The sequence below is a fragment of the Leptonychotes weddellii genome, chromosome 10 (genome assembly GCF_054177405.1).
Source record: "Leptonychotes weddellii isolate Sample4059 chromosome 10, ASM5417740v2, whole genome shotgun sequence".
In the NCBI taxonomy this organism is placed as follows: Eukaryota; Metazoa; Chordata; class Mammalia; order Carnivora; family Phocidae; genus Leptonychotes; species Leptonychotes weddellii.
In genome coordinates, this window is record NC_138378.1 from 32991187 (window position 1) to 33017190 (window position 26004).

Here is a 26004-nt window from a genome sequence, read left to right on the forward strand (position 1 = left end):
CAGCGCTTACCAGAGCACATACCCTCCCCAGTGTCTATCACCCAGTCACCCCATCCCTCCCACCCCACCCCCCACTCCAACAACACTCAGTTTGTTTCCTGTGATTAAGAATTCCTCATATCAGTGAGATCATATGATACATGTTGGAAAGAAGGCAACTTCTAAGAAGATAATTGGGTTCCACTTATAAGAAAGGGGGATGGACACTGAATGGCCAATCAATGAATCAATAAACAGACAAAGCTCCATTGGGCATGCAATCTAGTCAAACACCGTTCCAAAGCTTAGAGTAAACTCTGGCACACAATAAATGTTCTGTAAATAGTTGTTGAATAAATGAACAAATAACAAGAGTTTCTCAAAATGACATGTATAACATAATCCCATAAAGAAAATCACTGATTTTTTTCTTATTTAAGCCAAGAAAACCTCTAACACAGATTAAAAAGAATAAAACTTTACCAGGAGAGAATGATACAAAGATACAGAAAAAAGTTGACTGATGCATCTATGAGAAATTGTTATGAAATGTGTGGAATCTTATTAGGTTGTACACTCCTACTAGACATTAATCTTCATCTACCACCACCACTGATGAATAGATTCTGCTAAAGTCAACTACACTAAACTCTCTTTGTTTACATTTTCAATAGGACCATCTGCTTTGATTGATTAAATAGAAGCCATTTGTTTCATGGCTTTAAGGCCTTGGTACTCAAAGAGTGGTTGGAGGACCATCAGTGTCTCTCCTGGAAGTATGTTGGAAATGCAGAATTTGGAGCCCCACCCCCAACCTACTGAATCAGCATTGCATTTTAATAAGATCCAGAGGGAAGTCACACACACACTGAAGTTCAAAAACCACTGGCCTAACCCACACTATACCTGTCATTCAAACCAGAAGGGAAGAAGTTTGGGAACATGATATTCCGAGCATGATGCTATTGGGTCACTGCTCCCAGCTCCAGTCCCTTTGCCTCTCCCAAACCAAACAGCAAACAGTGAAGCTCTGGTTTCTGTTGAGGTCCTGAGCATAGATAAAGGTGTGGGCCTTTTGACCTCATAAGCTGAGCAAGTAAGTGGAGAACAGCATCACAGCCTACTCAAGGATCTAAAACACAGGATGCTGGGGGGAAACGGCATATAGAGATCCGTGCCCCCTAAGGGAGTGTTGATGTCAACTCAGTGTGAAGGTGCTGATATCCCCAAAAGGCCAAGTGGGAGATGACCAAAGAGCTGGGGATCTCCTTCCTTCAGGTGAGAGACTCCAGTAAGATGGAAGAGGTGGGAGGTGCCAGCCTGCCTGCTTCTACACAGCAGCCTGTGGAGGGAGGTACAGACCCCCTTGCTTCCCACAACCTATAAATGTAAAATGCTTATTAAGATTCAAGTTGAATAAAGAAAGAAAACACATCCACAGGTATAACTGAAAAAATATATATATCCTGATCTCTAAGGAAAAAAGAACATGTCAGACTCTTAAAGATGGAAAAAATAATCCCCTATAAAAGAATGTCTTATCACCAACGTTGGATAAAAGAGGATGGTGGATCAACTTACATCCAGCTTAAATATCATTGATCTCTCAGGGCAAACAAAAGCTATTTTAGGAGAGGAAAGGATTTGGCAAGAATATCACTCTGAAGCCCATCTGAGAAAAGCACTGAGAAGACTCTATTCCAACAACAAATGAGAAAATTCAGAAACCTGTAAAGATGAAAAAGAGTGAGCAATGATTATATATAATATGCATGTTGCATATACACACATGCATTGTGTCTATGTATATGTTACACATATATACACAAGCACATATACAGTTACTCAGCTATATAGATACATATAAGTAAGATTCAGAGATTTGTAAGAATAGGCTATATAGCAATGTGTAATTATCAAAATTAGTGACACACTACAGAAGGACATCCTTAAGAAAAAGTTCATCTTTAAAAAGTTAATAACCGGGCGCCTGGGTGGCTCAGTTGGTTAAGCGACTGCCTTCGGCTCAGGTCATGATCCCGGAGTCCCAGGATCGAGTCCCACATCGGGCTCCCTGCTCGGCGGGGAGTCTGCTTCTCCCTCTAACCCTACCCCCTCTTGCGCTCTCTCTCTCACTCTCTCTCTCAAATAAATAAAATCTTTAAAAAAAAATTTAAAAAAATTAATAACCACTACACTTTAGCTGGCAAGCCTAGGAAAAATGGTTACCAAGGTGGCAATAAAGAGATTTCAGCATCTCTCTAGGGGAAGGAAAAAAAGGAAGACAGAAGAATGGCACCAGGTTTGTAAAATCTCATTTTATTGGAATGGAGCAAAGTAGGAAAAAAACTGATTTTTTTTTTTTTTCTGAGAAAGAGGAGGAAATTCTTTTTGACAAGTAGTAGACATTATTATCACTTACATCAAGAGAATAGAAATTAACCATCAATGACAAGGAAGAATACAGCAGACTTTCCAAATTAGCAAAGGGAATAAACAGGAAAAGTAAAACAAAGAAAAAGAGGAAACAACCATCTGTCCAGTAGTAAATATAAAATAAGGTCCAAGTAACACACTAGGTTTATCAGTCACTGTATAAATTGTCAAAGAATAGGATTCTACCATGAAAAGACAGAGGCAACACATTTCTTTATAAAACAAAACACAGCCAGATGTTACATTAAAGAACACTCTCAAAAAAGCTTTTTTTTTTTTTTAAGATTTTATTTATTTATTTGATAGAGAGACACAGCGAGAGAGGGAACACAAGCAGGGGGAGTGGGAGAGGGAGAAGCAGGCTTCCCGCGGAGCAGGGAGCCCGATGCTGGGCTCGATCCCAGGACCATGGGATCATGACCTGAGCCAAAGGCAGACGCTTAACAGCTGAGCCACCCAGGCGCCCTCAAAAATGCTTTTAACATAACATAAAGATAGATGGAATTAGCAAAGAGATACCAGGACAATGTAAACAAAATGGAAGTAAAAATGGCAGTATTAATATCAGCTAAGTATAATTTAAGGGCAAAAGAACCAAATAGGATCAAAAGGGACAACACGTGATGATAAAGGGCACAACTGTAGAAGCAGCAGTCAAAACTGGCAGGAGCCAACCACCACAGAAGCTCAATACTTAAATCTATTTTTTTTTTAAGATTTTATTTATTTATTTGACAGAGAGAGATAGCGAGAGCAGGAACACAAGCAGGGGGAGTGGGAAAGGGAGAAGCAGGCTTCCCGCGGAGCAGGGAGCCCGATGCGAGGCTCAATCCCAGGACCCTGAGACCATGACCTGAGCCGAAGGCAGACGCTTAACGACTGAGCCACCCAGGCGCCCCTACTTAAATCTATTTTTAAAGCAATAAGAACTTGCTAGAAATATAATTACGGTGGAAACATCAATATACTTCTCTCAGAACTGAAAGATCTAGTTCAAACAATAAGGGACACAAACTGAAAATACAATTAACAAACAAGTGGACAGGTCACCTTATCTTTGAATGTACTTTTTCAAATATTCACGGAACATTTTTAAAGATTGGTCATATATGTGGTCACTGAGGAAAAAAAAACAACTAGAAAAAATGTGTAAATGGAGAGTTTTTATAAATTATATTCTCTGATCAGAAGCTAATAAAAATAGAAATAAATTACAAAATGGTAACCAAAAATATCTTAATGACTTGACAATGAAGCAGCAGGCTTCTACATAATCTTTGATCAAAAAGGAAATTAAAAAGAAAATTAAAACCTGCCTAGAAGGCATTGAAGAAGAACCTCCATAACAAAGCCTACAGAACACATTAAAGCTATATTCAGAGGAAAATTTATAGCCTTAATTGCCTTCATTATTTAACAAAACCTGCCAAATAAAGTAATTTTTCATCTTAAAACTGAAATGTGAAAAGCAAAATTAAACAACAGTTAAGAAAAGGAAATTTAAATATATTTTTAAAATGGGGAAAAATAGGAGAAGGGACGATTTTAAAAGCTCATTCCTTGAAAATATCAGTAAAATACAATTCTTATGATTCTGATAAAGGAAAAGAGCAAAAGCGAAAAGTAAACGTCATGAAGACTGGGAATGAGATGTAGCCAAGACACAGAGAGATTAATATCATCATAAAAAAATACCATGTGTAACTCTATGGCTACAGGTGAAAATGAATAATATTTTAGCAAGATATCCCTAGTCTACCAACTTTTCACAGTTTCTACCCTGTTTCACCATTTCTCTCTCCTTTTTATATATGGCACCTTCTCTTCATGCCCAACCCTCTACCCCTATTTACCCTCCATCAAGGGTCATTTTAGTTTTACTGGCCGAGTCTGGGTCTGGGAGGAGACTTTCTTTCTTCCATCTCGAATTCAAAAAGGGTGGATTGTGTATACTGATGTTCGTACCTTACTTCCCAGTTCTTGGAGAATCTCTCTCACATGTACCCCGTTTAGTCCACACATGGCATCTCTCTCATTTCTTTTAATATTCCAAAATATTTTCATATTCATTATAGCAGCAATTTTTAAAATTTTATGTTGTGAAGCAAATGTTACTACTCCAAGCAATCATTTCAGAGGAAAAATGAAACAAATTGTTTTGATAAGGCCAGAGGACATTTTCACTAGTTTTTAATTATCAGTTATTTCTCACACATGTGTGCACATACATACATAATAAAGCTTGTATTATCTCACCAGTAAGATAGATCAACCATGATCCTCAGGCTCAAGAGACTTAAAATAAAGTAAAAATGCTTAGCACTCCGTAAGATTCTATAAATTGCATAATAGTTTATGTAACTGTAGGGACACAACTGAGGGTGAGAGACTAGCACTGAAGGGCCCTTTTCCCCCAGACCTGGACATTCTCTTAGGCAAATCACACATTTTTCAGCTCACCCTCAGAAAGTTAAAAATAGTCTCATTTTCCAGATAGAAAAGAAAAGAAAATCCAACATCATCAATATTAAATGTTCACAATTTAATTGGTTGGGTGGCACAATCAGTGGGCATCTGACTCTTGATTTTGGCTCAAGTTATGATCTCAGGATCGTGAGGTCAAGCACCACGTCGGGCTCTGTGCTGGGTATGGAGTTTGCTTGGGATTCTCTCTCTCCCTCTCCTTCTACCCCTCCCCTCCCACTCTTCTCTCTCAAAAATAAAATAAAATAAAATAAAATAAAAAACATTCACTCCATCAGTAAGAATTTGCCGTGTAACAAACCATACCGCAAATTAGTAGCTTATAACAACAGCTAATTATTTAGCCTATTACTCTGTAGGTCAGCAATTTGGAGTGGGTTGGGCTTGGTTAGGTAGTCTGAGGCTCTCCCTAGGTTCCCTCATTAATCTTTGGTCAGCTGATGGTCAGCTCTGTTCTCTGTCTAGGGATCTGGCAGAAGCAACTGGGCTGACTCAACTCTGGTCAATGTGGTCTTTAATTTTCCAGCAGGCTAGCTCATTCTTAATCATACAGCCCACTGGGCAGGGTTCCATGAGAGAGTCAAAGTGTTTGAAGCCCCTTGAGGCATAGGCCTGGAACTGCTGCAATGGCATTCTTGCTAAATTCTTTTTTTTTTTTTTTTAAGATTTTATTTATTTATTTGACAGAGAGAGAGAGATAACAAGTAGGCAGAGCAGCAGGCAAAGGGAGAAGGAGAAGCAGGCTCCCCACTGAGCAGAGAGCCCGATGCAGGGCTCAATCCCAGGGCCCCAGGATCATGACCTGAGCCGAAGGCAGAGGCTTAACCGACTGAGCCACCCAGGTGCCCCATTCTTGCTAAATTCTATTTGCTGAAGGAAGTGACAAGGCCTGCCCAGATGGAGTGGGGAAATAGACAACAGGAGACACTCTATAGGCACACTGCTAGGATATGAAAACAAGGAGGGGAAGGAACATTGCCACTATGCATCCCAACTATCTAAGTCTTTTTTCCTTCCTGTGGATGCATGGCTGGCCCACAGGAAACACCCACCTGTGTCTATTGCTGCCTGCCCGGACTTACCCTGGCTCCATTCAGCTGCTCTCCCTCTTGCTTCTCCAGCTAGGAGTCACATCAGTCCCTGTGCCTCCCCACCTTTAAATTCCATGGGCACAGGTTAGGTTTTCCAGGTGGTGTTCCTCACCCTTGTCACTTAATTCCATTCTTACCCCTCCCCACCATGCAGTGCAGGAAGTGCTCCCCAAACAATTCTCTCCATATAAATCCTCACTGTGAGCATTTCTCAGCCTCTCTCCATCTTCTTGTGTCCATTTATGATGATGTGGTCAGGGCTGAAAAACTAGTTTCATGTTTTTCTTAGTTTAGGTTCCCCTAGAAGCAATGGGAGATGAGAGTACAAGATTGGGGAACAAGGATGAGAGACAGTGAGAAGAACAGAGTGTGTTTTTCAATCCAGTTACTGCTATGGGCAAAAACTCTGGGAGTCCGTTTACAACACAGATCTCAGAATTATCCCACCTGGGGATGAGGGAGCTGGGGTATTTATGCACTGCTATACAATCATTCTATCATTGATTGAAGCTGCTCTAGGTGAGCAGTGGGGTAATTCCCTGGCACTTGCAACCTGCTATGATATGTGCAAGTAGAGCAGGCATGAGCAGCCTGAGGAAACCATCAGGCAAGAAAGGCAGGTGCTGGTGGTCTGGCCCTTTTACCCTGAAGTGGTAAGAGTGAGGAACCTAGTGATGGCTCCTGGATGTCGTACTTGTCCTATGTAGGTGTTGTAGCAACTCCATCAAGCTCCAAAACAATAGGAAACATTGAGTTTAGCATTTTATTACAGAGACAGTACTCTTAAAATGCCATTCTCTTAGTCTCGTGTACTCTCGAAAATATGGTTTTTCCTTCTAGCCATATTTTATTATTTTTACCACTTAGACATATTACCATTCCTGCTTTTCTAAAGCCTTTAATCCTAAGATTAAGATTCACTATCTCCTCCCTTTTCCTCTACCTGTATTCTGTATTACCATCAGTTCTCTCCTGACAATATCTTCTCTGATACGTGTCCTGCATCTCCTATAGGGTCTGGCCTACAGTAAAGGCTCAACAAGTATTTCTAGAATAAATGAATTAATAAGTGAGATTCATTATTCTTTGCAATCAGGCATCTCGGGTATTTTCCATGACAATACCAGATACAAAATATTTTTGTACTTCCTCTTCTGGGCTCCCTTGAGAGGTACAGCCTCTCATTACCTGAAAGTTTGTACTAGTTTTAACCACTGGTTTATTATGGAAGAAATTCAACCTGACACCTCTCATTTGTCATAGTCATTCTATTTCCTGCAACCTAAAAAAATTTTTTTCTGAACATCTATGCCTATCACTTTCCATTTTGTAAGCATAGATTACCATGAATTTTATGCATTATGCTAGGAATAAAGAACTGCATTTCTCTCTCCCTCACCCTCCTCCTTCCTTCTTCCTCTTTCCTTCTTTCTCTTCCCTTCTCTATTTTTCTCTTTCTCCCCCAACCCCAACTCTGCATACAAACATAGCAGTTGAATTATGCTTTTTCACGTTCTCTCTGCCAAGAATTTCATTCTTCTCCATCATTGCCTACACACCTCAATTGTTTTTAGTAAACTTTCTATTGAGGTGAAACCCCCAAATAGAAAAGTGCATAAATCCTAATACACAGCTCAGTGAATTTTCATAGCTGAACACACATGTCTAATCACAGGGCTCCCCCTCAGTTCTGGAGAGGCCAGCAGTAGACCTCCAGCCTCCTTCTGTTGAAGGCTGCTCACTCTTCCAGAAGGACCCATGGCAGCCTCAATGAAGGTCTTTCTCCCCCATAGTCCACATCCAGGCTGAGAATTCCCAGCAACCCGGCCTGCAGATGGCAGGTAGGAGATAAGCCTCTTCTCTGCTTATCCTTCCAGCCATTGTGTTATTTCTATTTTCAGTTTTTGATGCTACCTGCTTGCTTTCTAGTTCCTTCTCTTGTTTGATCTCTTAGGTGAGTTCTCCTGTTCTCTGTCATTTCTTTGAGTGTCTAGATGTGTACTAATTCATTGGAAGGGGCCTTCTGTTTCAGAGTAAGTTTCCCATGAGCATTCTTCACCTGTCCTTTGCAAATGACCTTCATTTCACCCTGTTGAAGAGTAAGTGCTATGACTTTTCTGTTTCACTCTGTCCCCAGCGCCTAGAAGAGAACTTGGCACATTACCTGTGCTCAAATGTTTGCTCAGCTGTTAACATGCAATGAATCTCTGCCTACTTCCCATGCAGAGACCTTTGACTTCTTCCTAATTTTTGAATGGGACAACTCTCTTCCAATATCCAATTTACTTAAAAACATCCAGATAGCTTTATAGGGTAGGGTGCAATGGATGATTATGTGAATATATAATGAATTGGGCCAGCCAGTAGAGTAAAAGTCATTATGCTGTTTTAGAAGTTTCCTACTAATTTTCTAGTTTCTGCCCTACAAAGCTTCTATCAGCTTTAAATACCTACCCACTCCCCGCACATGCATACACAACTACTCACACGCCCAGTTAGCATCATTCTGTACAGTCAACACTGATGAATACCTGTGATGCTGTTGGCCACTTCCTGTCATGAATCCACACTGCCATAGCTAGTTCTATAGAGTAAGAGTGCAGGTCACAACAAAGAACAACATTAAGATAGCATCGTGTTCCAACTATCTTCCTTTTGGCCCCTGTACGACTGCTGTATCAAGCCAAATAGCACATTTCAGAGATTTACCCTTTTCTCCCTTTCTGACTCTCACCATGTTCCAATTCTTTATCATTCCCACATAATCCTCCAATTAATTTTCATAAAATCCTGCATCCTGCTTTAAATCTGAGTGCTTCTGTATTTATTTGTGACATCTCCCCTCAAATCTATCCAAATTTACCCATATTTAGCTAATATTCTTTATTATCTCTTGCCATGGGCTTCAGCAATCATCAGTGTATCTAGTTGGGGGTCTCTTAATTGTCTATCCTTTCCTCCCCACCCTCATGTCAGCAGGGTTCAGGGAGAAAAAATTGAAAGAAGCTATTATTCCACCACCAGCCTTATTCTGTATTTTAAAATATCATTTTAATTACTGAGATGTTCTGACTCAAATGTTCTCATGTCACAACTAAATTCTACTTCTTTTGCTGTAAAATAGGAAAAGCAAATCAGTAAATGAAAGCATTTCACAGGCTGTTTTCAAAGGAACTTTTGGAGTTAACTTTCTGTTATCCTCAGCCATGCTCTTTGACAACTCTTAAACCACTGTCCTAGAAGTGGCTGCATGGTAGCTTCTGAGCTTTGAAATTCTGTGAAGTTACTTCTTAGCTTTGATTATGACTCTTCTTTGTCCATATTTATATCTTCTTAAGTTATAATTACCCATTCACTAACAGCAAATAAGATATTGCTGGAAGGAGAAACTGAGTCAGTAACCAATTGCAGATTCATTCTAAAGTCTATTTTTTTTTAAGATTTTATTTATTATTTATTTGACAGAGAGAGACAGCAAGAGAAAGGGAACACAAGCAGGGGAAGCAGGAGAGGGAGAAGCAGGCTTCCTGCAGAGCAGGGAGCTTGATGCGGGGCTCAATCCCAGGACCCTGGGATCATGACCTGAGCCAAAGGCAGACGCTTAACCAACTGAGCCACCTAGGCGCTCCATCATTCTAAAGTCTAAAAGGAAAGCCATGGGGTGCCTGGGTGGCTCAGTCAGTTAGACATATTGCTGGATTTTGGAAGTGCCATGTCCCCTCCTGGAGCGAACTTGTCCATTGATGGTTTTGTGCCCTGAGAAAAATCCTTTGTCTGATGAAGACCAAATATATGTTTGGCCCAATATACCACCACATATACCAACCCCCTGCTATTGAAATAGTCAGTGGTCATGGCTCCATACAGACACACTTCTACCCTCTCTGCCTCCACTCCCACATCATAGCTGGATGTTCACTGCTGTCTCCTGGACACTAGGATCTTTTAAAGCAAAGGGTTCAGGTGTATGTTGTTTCTCAAAATGGGTTCCAGTAGGAGGTTCAAGGGCCTCAAACTCTTTGCCATCAGGTCAACCAATGTAACTCTATTTTGTCTGTTCTATATGTGGTATCCTTTACAGAATTCTGATTTTTTAAAAGAAGTTCTACTGATAAAAAGAAGTTTGAAAATTTCTTCAACCTAAATGATGTTGATGCATCAGTCTTCCACACCATAAAACTCAACATGGAGATCTGTATTTTATTAAATACCCTGTAATTAATAATGGTTGGGATATTCAAATAGAGTGATTTCATTTCATTTTCCTTCTTGTCTTTTCCATCAGTGCCCCACTCAAACAAACGTTCTCTCCTTCAACCCTCAGGATATGGGTGTCAATGTTCTAAACCCTCTTTCAGGCATATATTGGATGAAAGAAGACTGGGAATGGGAGGGGATGTTTTCTGGCTAAAGTTACAAGAGCTGGATGGGACACCCATTCACTGAGTACATTGGTAGCAGTTGGACAAAGTCATAATCAAATGAGTTTTTGTTCTGACTTTAGCGTAAGGCTCAAAAGTGACTACTGACAAATAGTCAAGGTTTCGGAGAATATTCAGGCTGGTGGGAAAGACATCTTTGATCTGTCTCTCAAAACCCATGACAAAGACAAAAATCCAAACACCTAAACATCCAACCTCTTAACTCTCCTGCTTTAAGTTACTTTGTAGGATATGTGCTATTTTTGCTACCCTCATACACACTCCACACTCAATATTATCGAACACCCCTAGATACTCTTTTCTAAATGCAAAGACCAGCAACACTTCCAGGCTGTAGATGCATTATTACAATGTTCCCTGAAAAAAAAGTGCTACATATCCTATGATTAAATAATCATTACATGGCCTAAAATAGTTTCATTCTGTTTAAAAAAAAAAAAAGAGCAGAAATCAAGTGTTTATTATTAGCCAGAATGTGATAAATCTTTTTTAAAATTGGGGATGGGGAGGTATGTGTGCATGTGTGTGTTTCCCATACTATTAAACTTAATTTGGTGCTCACTGAATTGTAAAATAAATGAAGAATCACGCTATACTCTTTATGTCAGCCAAATGCTAGAAGGCTAAAAATCACCCAAGATCTATTTGAACAGGTGCACATGGTTTTTCTCTTCCAAGAGGATGGATCTGCCAGCAACTAAATTCTGGTTCTTTCCCCCAGTTCTAGCTAGAGGTCTGTGTTTATTGGGCTTTAACTTCTGCTCAAAAGTGAGTGTGGGTGTCTTGGGGGCTGATCTGGTGAGATGGCTGAGCAAAAAGCCTGACTCATATAGACACACACCCACACACATACACACACATAGAGGCATCCAGGGATAAATTAGGTGTCACCTCACAGGACCTTAGTCCTGCTCCCATATTTTTAGCTGTAGAAGAAGAGAGTAAGAGAGAAAGGGACATGATTTCCTATAATCTGCTTTCAAATAGAGCAGCCAATTCTTAACCACAGTGGAAGGGCATCCATAAATAAAGCTTTCATGAGTGGTTTGTGGCCTCCTTAAGTATACATATACAGAAATAGAATACATATTTTTGCTTATTTTAATTTGTGTATATATAAAAATATTTTAAAATTCTAGCATACATATATTTTCAGCATGAAATGGATCATCCCTCTGGATTTCAAATTCTGCCCTGTGGTGTCATGTTGTAAAGAAGAATGAAGCTGCAGATCTTATTTCAGAACCAGCACCTAACTTAGTTATCCTGGGGAAACTCTATGTCCAGGTCTTGGCTGTCTTAAGAAACTTCTCCTACCAGAATTATGAGGCCCCAGTAGAACTAAATTTAATGGCTTTATTAAAGGCACTGAAAGTGGTATCTGTGTTGCATTATTTGAAGATCACATTTCCCCAAATATTCAAAGCAACATTGTTTTATTTCCCTTAGTTAATATCTTCTAAGTAGATATTTAAAAATCCTCTTTTAAAATGTAAATGCCCATGGGGAAACATAATACATCGCGGAACAAATTAGTTGTACAGACCCCGCAATCAGGATGAAAGAGTAGAATCAAAGGGAGAAAGTGAAGGTTTTGACAAAGAAGGTAACAAAAGATACTAAGCCACTAACAACTATATCTCTGCTTCTGTTTGCTTAAGCCTGGCTGAAGGCAATGTAAGCTAGCTTTTCATTTCCCAGCAAAGTTGTCCAGTTTTAAAATTCATGTATGAGCATAGAAGTTACAAGGATGCAAACCATCCAGCAAAAGGACTAAATAAATAGTAAAGTCTAGTTTATTACCAATTCTGTTGAATTCACCTCCTAAATGTTATTTTACTTCTTCTCACCTCCACCTCCCACATCTAAGCCATTATCGCTGTACAGCAGCCTCCCTACATTTATTTTTCCCTGAATGCCAACCCATTTATTTTCGTAACACAGCCCAAGTGATTTTTTTCAAGATATCCATCTGACCAGGCCAGCATGCAACTTCACACTCTTCAATGGTTCTGCATTGTCCATTGAACAGGATTTAAGACTGACATGGCTCTTGGGTCCTACAGGTTAGGACTCCTCCAGCCTCATCCAGCCTCTTCCAGTCTCTATCTTTTATTTCCTCATCCCAACTGCTCACCATGGGCTCTCCTCCCCAGGTCCCTTGCACTCTTCCCTCCTTTCTTCACCTGTCCATCCTTGAGATCCAAGTCTCACTCCCTCAGTGAAGCCTTCCTGTTTTCTCTAATTAGATCAAAACCTATAAATAATAGGCCCTCTTATATTCCTCTCCATAAAAATAACTGCCACAGCTGAAATTGTCCATTGGTTTTATATGTATCTAGTTAATGTCCACCTTTCCAATGATATTGTGAGTGGCGAATGAGCAGGAAGAAAGTATGTTTTATTAGTCCTTTGGGCACATGGCTAGCCTATATTTCCTAGCCAGTTTGGTGTGGTCATATGACTGAGTTCTGGCTAATGGTATGTGGGTAGAAGTGATATAGACCACTTCAAGAACTGACCAATTTAAAATTATATGCAATACTCTGTACTCTTTTTCCTTAACCTGACTGAGCAGAGAAAGATCTTGGAAATCATGTTTTGAAGATGGGGGGAACTGAATCACAAACAGGAGGAAATTCGCTCAACCCAAAACATCCATAATGGGCTTCTCATTGTGTTAAGCCACAAAGATTTAGGAGTTTATCTGTTGTGGCAGCTAGCATTGCCCTGATAAAACACTATTCTATTCTCCATGCCTAGCACAGTATCTAACACATAGTAGATGTTCAATAAATACATATCAGTTAAGCGAAAGTGTTGTTTCTTGGTATATGGAACATCCTTTGGAATGGACAGAGGGGACCAAGTATCTGTATTTGTGTTGGTTCATAAATTGGCCCCCTGTACATGAGGGCAAGGAGAGCCCAAACAAAAAGGCAGACCACTACAGATTGGTAGGTGGTAGATTTAATAAGTAAGGGAACTTACATAGGAGGCTTGTCTTTAGCAGCCACAAGATAAGCAGATTTCCACACCTCCCCACCAGAATCTTAAAAGTTTATATGGAGGACTTAACTAGATTCAGTCACATATACCATCAAGATGGTCTCAACAACACATTACTCTCTTAAGGCTGCATCCTCGAAATGGCCCCTAGTGGGGGAACAGCATGTAGAACTTACATTCCAAGGACAGGAAAGAGGTGAGGAGCCTCTGATTACCTAGGTTCAGCTCTCGGAACAACTGCTGATCATATCCTCTCAATTACCTCCTCCAATTTGATCAAGACTTTTGAGAGTAATGTGATTTTCCTAAGATTACTGGAAGAGAAAAGGAAGATGCACAAATACCAAGTAGAGACTGAGTTTGCACATAATAAAAAAAAATGACTCACTCTTAATTTTTTTGATGTATTTGAACAAGGTAATTGCATGTTCACCTAAATTTAATGACAACAATGAGGCATTAAAACACTAGTTTTAGCCTCTAGGGTTTCCATCTGGCCCAACTGGAAACTTCGTGAAATAGTATTGCAGAATAGTAAGGGCTATAGAGTTGAGCAGACCTGTATGCGACCTTGTCTATTCCAAGAATGGGCTGGTGTCACCCTGGGCAAGACCTATAACTACTCCAAGCTCTAGTTCATCCTCTGTAAAATGGGAATGAATGTATATAAAGCATTTTCCAGAGATGGAACATTCTAGTTATTCCAATTGTGGTGGCAGTTATAGTGGTGATGGTGGCAATAAAGAGCAGCATCTCTGGTCGCCAATATGGAAAAAGTGGATGTTGATTTCTTGAGTTAGAGAGTTAATGAGTCGAATGGTATTGATTTGGCAGGCTTGCCCAAGCTATTCATTAAAGAAATCACCAGGCTGAAGTGACCTTTCAAAAGTTCTGTTCTGTGGTTATCAATGTTATGTTTACTATATAATTTTTTTGAACATTCAGGTATAAAGAAAATAAAACGATCATTTCCAAAAGAAAACTGGCATTGCTATTTTAGTGCATCTATGTCATGACTTTGGCCTGCTACCTAGTAATACTTAAAAATAGAAGCACATGCGTACATGTGAAGTTACAGTTCAATTCTTAAGAACCCGGGCTCTGATGCCAGATTACCTGTGCTTGCATCCTGGCCTCACCATCAGCTCTCTATGGGCTTTTACTACAACTTTTTAAGTCTCAGTATATTATTTGTAAATTGTGGCAAATAATTATATCAACTTCATAAAGTTATTATGTCTATTAAATGATACAATACATGCAATGTGCTTAAAATAGTTTCTGACACAACTAGGAAGCATTACATATAAGTTAGCTATGAAAACAATAACAATTATGATGATGATAATTGATACATATGTCTAGTTCTCTAGAGGAAATGAATGCACAAAGGAATCCAAACTCAACATAGCAGCACTTCATTTTGAACAAGGGCTTTGATTTCATATTCAAGTATACAATTCTAATGGGACAATCTAAGCCTATAGAAAATCACTTGATTCTTTCAGTTTCAATTTTGAAGTCTATTCTATGTTTTCTATTTATCTAATTTGGTCTACATTTTCCTGAGATCAGTACCACATCATTTAAAAAAATTTTTTTTATTTTATTTTGACAATTGCTATAAGTACATCTATTATTCAGCTTTTCTTTTCTTTTTTTTTTAAGATTTTTATTTATTTATTTGACAGAGAGAGACACAGCGAGAGAGGGAACACAAGCAGAGGGGGTGGGAGAGGGAGAAGCAGGCTTCCCACAGAGCAGGGAGCCCGACGTGGGGCTTGATCCCAGGACCCTGGGATCATGACCTGAGCCAAAGGCGGACGCTGAACGACTGAGCCACCCAGGTGCTCCTATTACTCAGCTTTTCTAAAATATTCTTGTAATTCCTACCTTTTTATTTTTGCAAGTAAATCTTAGGATTTTTAATCATCTTATAACCTGATTTGGTATAATTTTGCAATTACATTAACTTTTAGAATTCTTTTGGAATGAACTGAAACTTTATGATATTGAGTTTTTCCATGTAGAACCTGCTATATGTTTCCATTTAATTCAATTCTCTTTTGTATCTTAGGTTTTCATAATTTTCTTTTTTTAAAAAAATAGAACCTCCATATGCCTAGTTTCTATTTTCACTAATACTGTGAATAAGATCTTTTATTTTTTTCCATTTTATTTTCTGACCAGTTATTTTTGCTATAGGAGAAAGCTATAGATTTTGGCCACTTAATTTTGTACCTAGGAAAATTACTGAGCCCTTTCATAAGTTCAATCATTTATGTATCAATGTTCTTGGATTCCTGAGATGGACAATCAAATCATCTACAAATAATAATTGGGTCTCCCCTTCCTCAATGACTTATCAATGATTTATGTTTGCTATCTTAATTACACTAAATGGAATATATTTTTTTAAAGGTAAGTTACAGCAATAATAAAGGAAATTGTATTATCTATTATTTCCCTAATTCTACAGGAGGTGCTCTCAGTGCATTACAACTAGGAGGAATGAATGCCAACACTGATGGTTTGATAGTGTTTTTTAAAACTCATTTTAAAGGAGTATTCTATATATATTCTAGCCTATAATTTTTTTAATTGAGGCATATGCTGAAATTTATCAAGAGAATGTTGTTAAATATCAAAATAATCATACAATTTTGTTTTCATTGTATTATTGAAAATGTACATTATATTAATCAATATCTTGATATTAAAATACTTTCATATTCCTGAAATAAGTCCTACTTAATTTGTATATTCATTATGAATTGGGGATGTGTTTACTACATAAACTGTAAGGGTCTATTGACCCCACTTTCACTATGATAATTTCTACATGCACACTTCATTGTTGTATTCAATCTACTCTATGTATTCATCTATTCTGGATTCTGCTCAGTATCTGTTCATTAAATTATATCAATGAGTTCATTTAGATTTATTTTTGTGTCTAATTAATCTAGAAAAACTGATATATAAAATCATTCACTATATATATTTTTAAATTTTCTTGTTGTTCTAATAGTTTTGCCTCAGATATTTCTTTTTTTATTTTCATTTAGGTTTTCTTTTTTCTTCTTTTAATTTAAATTCAATTAGTTAACATATAGTACATCATTAGTTTTTGATAAAATTTAATGTTCAATGATTCATTAGTTGCATATAACACCCAGTGCTCATCACATCATGTGCCCTCCTTAATACCCATCACCCAGTTAAAGATTTTATTTATTTATTTATTTATTTGTCAGAGAGAGAGAGTACAAGCAGAGGGAGTGGCAGGCAGAGGGAGAAGCAGACTCCCCACTGAGCAGGGAGCTGGATGCCAGACTCAGTCCCAGACCCTGGAATCATGACCTGAGCCGAAGGCAGATGCTTAAACAACTGAGCCACCCAGGTGTCCCAGATATTTCTTTTTTTAATAGAAGTATAGTTAATTGCCCTATATATTTCTAATTCTATAATATTGGACTGTTATATCATTATTGGGAGCTATGCTTTTTATCAATGATTATATTAGATTCCTTTGGTCTTAATACTTTTCACTTTTAATTTCTCCTTCGGTATTAATATTGCTTCCCTTGCTTGCTTTCTTTTTATTCAAGGAGGGTATGTGCTACGGTGAGCACTGAATTGTGTAAGACTGTTGAATCACAGACCTGTACCTCTGAAACAAATAATACATTATATGTTAAAAAAAAAGAAGAAGAAGAAGAAGATAGCAGGAAGGGAAAAATGAAGGGGGGGAATCGGAGGGGGAAACGAACCATGAGAGACTATGGACTCTGAGAAACTGAGGGTTCTAGAGGGGAGGGGGTGGGGGGATGGGTTAGCCTAGTGATGGGTATTAAAGAGGGCATGTATTGAATGGAGCACTGGGTGTTATACGCAAACAATGAATCATGGAACACTACATCAAAAACTAATGATGTAATGTATGGTGATTAACATAACATAATAAAAAATATATCTTTTCCATATTTTTATAGCACTTTCTCTCCAAATTGGGTTTCCTATAAACAAGATACAGTTAAGATCCTGAGCTCTTTAGGGGAAGAGTCTCTTCAGTCTAGACTAAATAAAAACAACCAATATGAGAAGGCCTCCTTAGAGACAAGCTGCAGAAGTATATTTATGAAAGATTAAATTGAGGATATCACATATAAAAATAAAAACATATCAAATTCCATTTTACCTTCTGAAATGGAATCTTATGTTATGATAATTTTTATCCTAAATATTTTAATCTATTTTCTTATCTTTCCATATCAACTGATAACATTGAGATGATCTGGTTAGCTGTGCTTTGCATGGCCCTGGACGGGCAGGGCAGTGCATTCTGAGCTCCCCACTCTGTCCCTTTGGCAGCCTAGAGTCTCTGTGCTCTCACCTGTCCCTCAGGAAAGCAAGGGCCTCTCCTCCTCTCCTACTTTGGCCCACAGGAAAATGATATTATCTCAACTAGCCTGAGTCCAAATGAGCAGAACTCTTTCTTAGCATTGCCTTCCTTCCTTAAGGAGAGGATTGAGATGGTAGCCTGGGGAAAGATGGAATGAGTTCTGATACACCCAGAATCCTACTAGAAGTTTGGCCTTGGGTAAATTACTTAACACCTATCATATTGTTTTCATGTGCTAAATGGAGATAATAAGATCTGCTTACATGTAATTATTGGAGGCTTAAGTGTGAAAACCTAACAAAATGTAATGCCTACCACTTCATTAGTATGCCATGGACAGGTATTATTGATCACTATCTAAGCTCGTATGCCTTATTCTTCTTATAGCCTAATGGTGTTCTGGTTTTGTTTGTAGAAATATCTGTTCCCAAGCTTTCCTTCCTTCCTTTCTTTTATCCTTTTATTTCTCCATTTTTAAATTAATCATTTATTAGTTCAGAGAAAAGGCTAAAAATTTAGAAAGTCAGAAAAGATTAATAAAACAAATATCTATTTTGGGGCACTCGGGTGGTTCAGTTAGTTAAGTGTCTGACTCTTGATTTGGGCTCAGGTCATGATCTCGGGGTCATGAGATCAAGCCCCACATCAGATTCTGTGCTCAGTGCAGAGTCTGCTTGAGATTCTCTCTGTCCCTCTGCCCCTCCCCCCTTTTATACGCTCTTTCTCTCTCTCTAAAATAAATAAATAAATGTATATACACATATATATTCATATATATATACAAATATATATCACACATACACACACACTCATTCTCAACATAAACACAATACCATTGCCATTAGCTTGGGGTCAATGCAAACCTTAGTTTGCATCTCAGCTTACCCACTTCCCATCCATATAACCGTTGGCTATTGTTTAATTCTATGAAAAATGCAAATGGGCATATACCCCAGCTCTCTATTTACAGCTCAACAAGGTAAGTGCACTGATCCTGCGTTTCCTTGTCTGGAAAACAGGGGTACTAATAATGCTGATTTCACAAGGTCAATACAAGAATTAAATATGACAATAAACTGGAAATTGGCTATCATATAGAAGAAGATCAATAAATAATGGTTGCTGTTATTTTTTTAAGCAAACATAGTAATTCTCACTTTGTAACTCTTTAATGAGGCTTAAGTGAGCTAGTATGGAGGAGGCTTTGCACAGAGTAGCAACTCTGAAACTTATAATTTCTACTTTCCTTTTTTTCCCTCTGTGCTCAGTGAATAAAAAAGCCATTTAAATGGGCTGATGGGAATACTCATTGTGGATAATGTATACTATTTGTGGAAGCAGAGTGAAAGAGGTTATTTCCTTTAGCCAGTGCTAGTAAAAATGTCTAGCAGAAAAAAATCTCACTCAAAATAGAAGACAATGGATTCAACAAAAAGGGCTTTGAAACCCCACTGGCCTCAAGCCCACCAACATTCCTCCCACCACGGAATCCACAGTCTCTTCTTTACTTTTAACCGAGATGCCTGTTAAACGATTAATACTCCTACAAGAAATGCTTGTAAGTATTCATATCTCCTCTAAAGTGTGAGCGTGAATGGGATTTAGAAGCAGATTTTTAGGATTTATATTTAGGGATGCGCATGAGGGAAGGAGGAGAGGAGAAAAAAAATGTTGAATCGCAGAGGGAAGTGGGAGGAGGAGCACAAACCCCAAGGGGATAAAGAAAAAGACAATGTTGCTTATTCCATAAATTTGCTCAGATTTAATTCTTAGGCCCAATCTGTAAGGAACCTCTACTATGTATTGAGATATCTGAGTGAATCTCATCCTAAAGAGAGAAGAACACATTTTCTTACCTATGCCCTTGCTGCTACTTTAGCCTTAGTAATTAGTGACCCAAAAATGGACTTCCCTAGCTTTTCAATTCTTTCCTCATCTGATTAAATCTTTTTGGGTATATCTTTGTGGAATTTACTTCAGGGAAAATGGGACAGAAATGCATGTTTGGTTCAGAAGTTCTAAAATGGAAGGTGAAATTACTTGCAGTTTTAACTAGTGATTGCATAAAATAGCTCCCCAAGAACAGGCAAGGAAAAGAGAAAAAAGAAAGGAGAAATATATTTCATTTAAAAAAAAATTCTTCCATTTGAACAATTAATCAAAAGACAACAAAACAGGGTATTTTGAGTGAGATTTTTTTTTTTAGGACATGCCCACACCTTCTACATATATATATATATATATATATATATATATATATATATATATATATAGTATTATGGGATGGGGGAGGGTGGGATTGTTGAGAGTTCAGCAATAAGATAGAAAGCCCTTCTTACGGTTCCAGGTATATGCATGAGTTGCTCTGCTCTTTTTTCAAGTTTAAATGTAAGATACTGAATTCCATGTTTACATACAATGCGTAGCACAGAAGCACATACATTTCTCCAGGCATAACCACACATGTGACAACACTCTAAAGACCCAGCAGTGAGTTCCTTTAAGGAATATTGACTGAGTGAGATTTCACATTCTGTGGATTTCAGCCATCAATTCAGTTTCTCCACGTTCCTGAAATCTCATTGTTACACTCAGGATTTGTCTTCTCCTAGGGATCACTTTCAAAGCATGTCATTGTCTGTGACAAGACACAGTAAAATGATGATGAGTTTGGATTTCTTTCCCCAGACTCTCAGCTTTTCTATCCTTTAGTTTGGCATTTCGCTCCTTGATTATTATCAGATGCCATGTGAGAAATCCCTGCTGATATTGAGACATATCAAAGGTGCTGACTGAGAAAGCATTAGGTACTGCTTAAACTCAGTCTTTAATCACTACCACTTTTAAAACATTTAATAATGTCATTAGGAAAAATTCAGAAAGCACTTGAAAATGTCAAATAACAATAAATCCAGATCTTAGTGAGCCTGTCAGGTATTATTACCCCATTCCTGGTATCAGTACTAGAAGGATGAGTCATTTTTTTAAAGATTTTTATTTATTTATTTATTTGACAGAGAGAGAGAGCACAAGCAAGGGGAGCGGCAAGCAGAGGGAGAGGGAGAAGCAGGCTCCCCGCTGAGCAAGGAGCCCAATGCGGGACTGTATCCCAGGACCCTGGGATCATGACCTAAGCTGAAGGCAGTTGCTTAACCAACTGAGCTACCCAGGCACCCCCAATTTTTCAATATATTCAGAAATAATATTTCAGACTAAAGTATGAACTCAATGTCCTATTTTGGTCTGTTCTTTCTCACTTTTTTGTGTTCCCTTTTTCTTGAAAGATTCTAATGAATTAAAAAAATGATCACATTCTTCAAAGTTCTCACTTAAAAGTAATGATTTAAGATTTCTTAATCTGGGAAAAAGTCTTGGGAAAGAGCAATCATTTTTCAAATCAAAAGATTAAGATAATTTATTTTAAACTTATTAAATCAGGACTAACTAGTACTTCATTCGATTTATTATACTGAAATGAAATCATCAGTAAGGCACCCCAACATTTTGCATTAGTAAATTATTTTCTGGGGTGCCTTGGTGGCTCAGTCGGTTGAGCATCCGACTCTTGGTTTTGGCTAAGGTCATGATCTCAAGGTCATGGATTGAGCCCCACATTGGGCTCCATGCTTGGTGGGGAGTCTGCTTGAGATTCTCTCTCTCCCTCTCCCTCTGCCCCTCCCCCTGTGCATGCTCTCTCTCTCTCTAAAATGAATATTCAAAATAAAATAAAATAAAATACTTTAAACAGTCCCAGATGATAGGGCTATAAAGAGGAGATAGCACTAGGCACATACTTATTTTTCAATTAGTAGGTTTCCTAAATAAATCATGCTGTATATTGAGAATTTTACTTCAGTTGGAAAGGTGCCACAATTATTTGTTTTCATTTCATTATTAAATCAGAGCATGTTCAATAAAACAAATAGATTGCATATTAAATACAAATCTACTGATAATATTCACTAGATAACTAGGATGTGTGTCCTAAAGGGTGAGAGATTCAGAGTTCCTATTTCCAGGAAAATTATGTGTTCATTATGATATGTTTCTTACGCCTTCTACAAATATTTAATTTTTTTAATTTAATTTACTTTAAAATAGTTGTTAGATTTTATGCTCCTGCAAGGAAAAAACCTGAATTCACAGAGGCACATGACATGAGATACATTAAAAATATTTTGCAAATAGAATATACCAGAGTTAGCAGAAAAGTCTGCTTTGGGAGAAACTTCTATTATGAATAAAATTGTTGTTTGTCACTTTTATTTTACTGGGAGGCAAATTAGTCATTGCATAGCTTGTTCCATTTTTTTCTTGAAATCAGGTCACTTAATCCCTTCTGGGATGTATTCAGAATGAGAGCCTATATTTTCCTCTCAGATTAATCTGGAGAGAATTTCAAGTTGCAGGTCTTCATATAATAGGGCATATAGAAATGGAGTCTAAAGTGTCTGACACTTTTAATGATATAACTTCATTCACAATGGCATTACTTGTGGATATAATTTAAGTGAAAATGTAGGCAAGCCAAATCCCCATATGACCTCAGCAACTCTAAAATTATATTCCTGTAATGTGCTTTATAGCTTCTCTACCTAAATACAGCTGGTAACCTCTAAATGTCAGCATTTGTGGATGGTTATCTATTTCTGAGCACAATATATCATCTGTTCCGAGGATATAACAGTTATTATTCGTTCTTCTTGGACAAGAATCCGTGTTTCATAATATTTATGATTTAAAGTTAAAGCTAGCTAAATGCATGAAATTCAAAAGTTCGGTTGGACAGTGTTTTATTCACTATTCAGTTTTCTTCATTTTTCTAAATATAATAACACACTGAGGAGGGAAGGTAAGGTTGCTTCAGTCCCCTGACTTAAAAGCTGAGAAACAACTGCGTAATTATTAAACTAACTTATCCCTAAGAGAAATCTGCAAGACATAATATTTCCTGTTTTCATAAAAGAACCAAAATATGGATTTTAATGCTAGTTAGGGCCCTAATCATATAGGAAAGTGATCCAGACAAAATCAGGATAGATAGATAGATAGATGATAGATAGATAGATAGATATAGGTAGGTAGATAGATAGATAGATAATTATCAAATGGTCTGTAGTAAAGGACCAATTTATTTTGTTTTCAATTTCCAATCTGTCAAGGATGTGTATATTTGCAAAATAAAATAAAAATGACTCATAGAAAACCATGAGAGACTATGGACTCTGAAAAACAATATGAGGGTTCTAGAGGGGAGGGGGGTGGGAGGATGGGTTAGCCTGGTGATGGGTATTAAAGAGGGCACATTCTGCATGGAGCACTGGGTGTTATATGCAAACAATGAATCATGGAACACTACATCAAAAACTAATGATGTAACATATGGTGATTAACATAACATAATAATAAAAAAAATGACTCATAGAAAGTGAAATAAAAGCAAGCAAAGACATATAAACTACAAGCCTAGATTTTCATTATTGGATTCAACAGTCAAAGAAATAACATTGCAATGAACATTATCAGAAAAAGAATAACAGGGAGGTGCCCAGACGGCACAGTTAGTTAGGCATCTGATTCTTGGTTTTGGCTCAGGTCGTGATCTCAGGGTTGTGAGACTGAGCCCCATGTCAGGCTCGATGCTCAACAGAGTCTGCTGAAGACTCTCTCTCCTTCTCCCTCTGCCTCTACCCCCTCATATAAATAAATAAATCTTTATTTTAAAAAAATAAGAATAACAGAAGAAAATTAATACAGAAGTTTCCAAATGCTTACTGTTGACTTCTGCACTTTTTTTTTGGCCACAGCCAGGCACCAGTCCGTGGACCACACTTTGAGAAGCACTGAGATAGAACAATCATTCTTGCCTTGCCTTTCTCCGTATTTTGCATTTGTAACATATCTCAGCATTTCTAAACAGTGTGCTAACAGCAGCATTTTAGTAAAACAAGTAATTTTTTTTTCCCTCTCTGGCTAACCAGCTAAGGATGATGCTGGGAGGCTGGGAAAGGTGGTATGCCCCCCAAAATATAAGGTGAGGTTCCCAACCTAAAGATATATAACCCAATAAGAAAGGAAAGCACCAGGAACTACTTAATGGAGTGCTTCTCCACTCTGATCATAGATTAGTGGGGTGTCACAGACTTCTTTCAAGTTGCAATTCCTATGTGCACCAAATAATGTCAGGAGACTGAATAAATTTTTGTGTGTGTGTATAAATTCTTCCACTTTTCCAGTCAATGGGTGCAGCTGTGATTAATAAAATATTTGTTTTAAAATCCTCCAGAAACTAATAGTAATTATATACTTCTATGTGTATACTCTGCCGGTAAATTCTAGAGATACAACTACAGTCATAAGGGCTGGCACACAGAAAGAAGGAAATACCAGCAAACATTTTTAGAGGATTGGTACCAACAAGGATGGCTGGCGTGGCTGGAGAAGGCAGTGGGTGTGAAGGAAATCTGAGTTTGTGTTGGAGGAATATGTGTGACTTTTTTTTTTTTTTCACAGAAATCATTCTAGATGTAGGGAGTAACAAGTGAGAACATGAAGCCACAATGAACTCCCTATGGAAGATGAAACAGATCACGGGGTGAGTTAGTGGAGAAGGAAATACGTAGCTTGATTGTGCAGGACTTGGAACACTAGTTTATGATGGACTTTTATCCGTTACACTGGGGAGAGCAGAAGCATCAATGACTGATGTCTGCCATGGGCACATGCCAGGGGAGAGATGGCAGACATTTATTATTTCTGCCCCAGAGCTGTGGTTTCAAAACCTGTCAGAAAGTTGAAAAAAAATTATGGGTTTAAAAAATCCAGCTCTACAAGGCCCATAGCATTTAGCAACTTGTCTGTATAATAGAGGAAAATTAAAATCTTTTCCAGGACATACATGTGAGATATAAGATGGAATGTTATGTACTAGATGCAGAGTGGGAAAGAGCCCAGGACATGAGCTGATGGAGAGCTGTGACAAAATTACAAACACACACACACACACACACATACACACACCAAAAGTGTCATTTAGGAACATTCCAAATGTCATAGCATATTAAATCTGATAATTAATTTTAAGATTCTATAGCCCAACTTTCATGTTAATAATATAGAAAAACACAAAGATGTTAAGCCTCTTGCCCCAAAACATTTGTTAGCAACTTAAAGCATAGAACCACACTCACTAATTTTCCAGATTTTCCACTTTTGTTTCTGACATCAATAGAATTTAACAAATCATTAAATGTGAAGATCAAGATTGAGGAATCACAGATAATTCTAAGATTTTGAGACTGAATTACTAGAAAAATAATAGGCTGTCAGTAGAGGAATGTATTTTAATTTTGATGACAAAATATTTGTCAATGAAATGGGTCATTAATAGAATTTTTATTAGTAGAAGTGTTTCTCCCTCAAGTACATTAGATGACATATTCTATTAGTCAGGAAATGCTAAATTGAGCTGCAACAACAACAACAACAAAAAAATCCCCCAAATCTCAGCAATTTAACATAACAAAAACCTATTTCTTGCTTTCAGAAAGTACACCTCTGGGTACAAATGATTCTCAAGGGCAGCTTTCCTACACCTACAGGTGTCAACTCAACATTCCAGGCTCCTTAACCTACCAATTAATGCCTCTATCTAGAAATGACTTCACTCACATTTCTTTGGCTAAAGCAAGTCACATGGCTGTGCCAACTTCAAGGGAGAGGGGTGACATAATGGTCCTGCACAACTGGAAGAGGAGGTGCTGATGAACAGTCATGATGCTACCAACATAACCGGTGCAATAAGATTTAAAAGAAGGTAAGGATGAATGTGCCCCAAATGACGAATATCTGATCTGTGAGTGCATTCTGCTGACTTCTTTGGGCAAAAGTCATGTGTAGTTTGTGGGATCCCTGGAGGGATTCTAGTCTACAAGAATGTAAATGATCACTAAAGCTGTGTTTTGCTACTTCTCCATATGGTACACAGCTCAAAGGGAAATGCAGTAAAGGAAAAGTAAGTTTCAGATCAAGACTAGGATACCTTTTTTTTTTTTCACTTTTTTTTTTTTAAGATTTTATTTATTTATTTGACAGAGAGAGACACAGCGAGAGAGGGAACACAAGCAGGGGGAGTGGGAGAGGGAGAAGCAGGCTTCCC

At 37.9% G+C, this 26004-nt stretch overlaps 1 long non-coding RNA gene across 1 annotated transcript in view; it reads right to left on the minus strand.

Moving 5' to 3' along the window:
- The window catches only part of LOC145723840 (uncharacterized), an 87480-nt gene that overhangs the window by 44445 nt on the left and 17031 nt on the right, over nt 1-26004 (minus strand). The gene's annotated exons all lie outside the window — the stretch shown is intronic.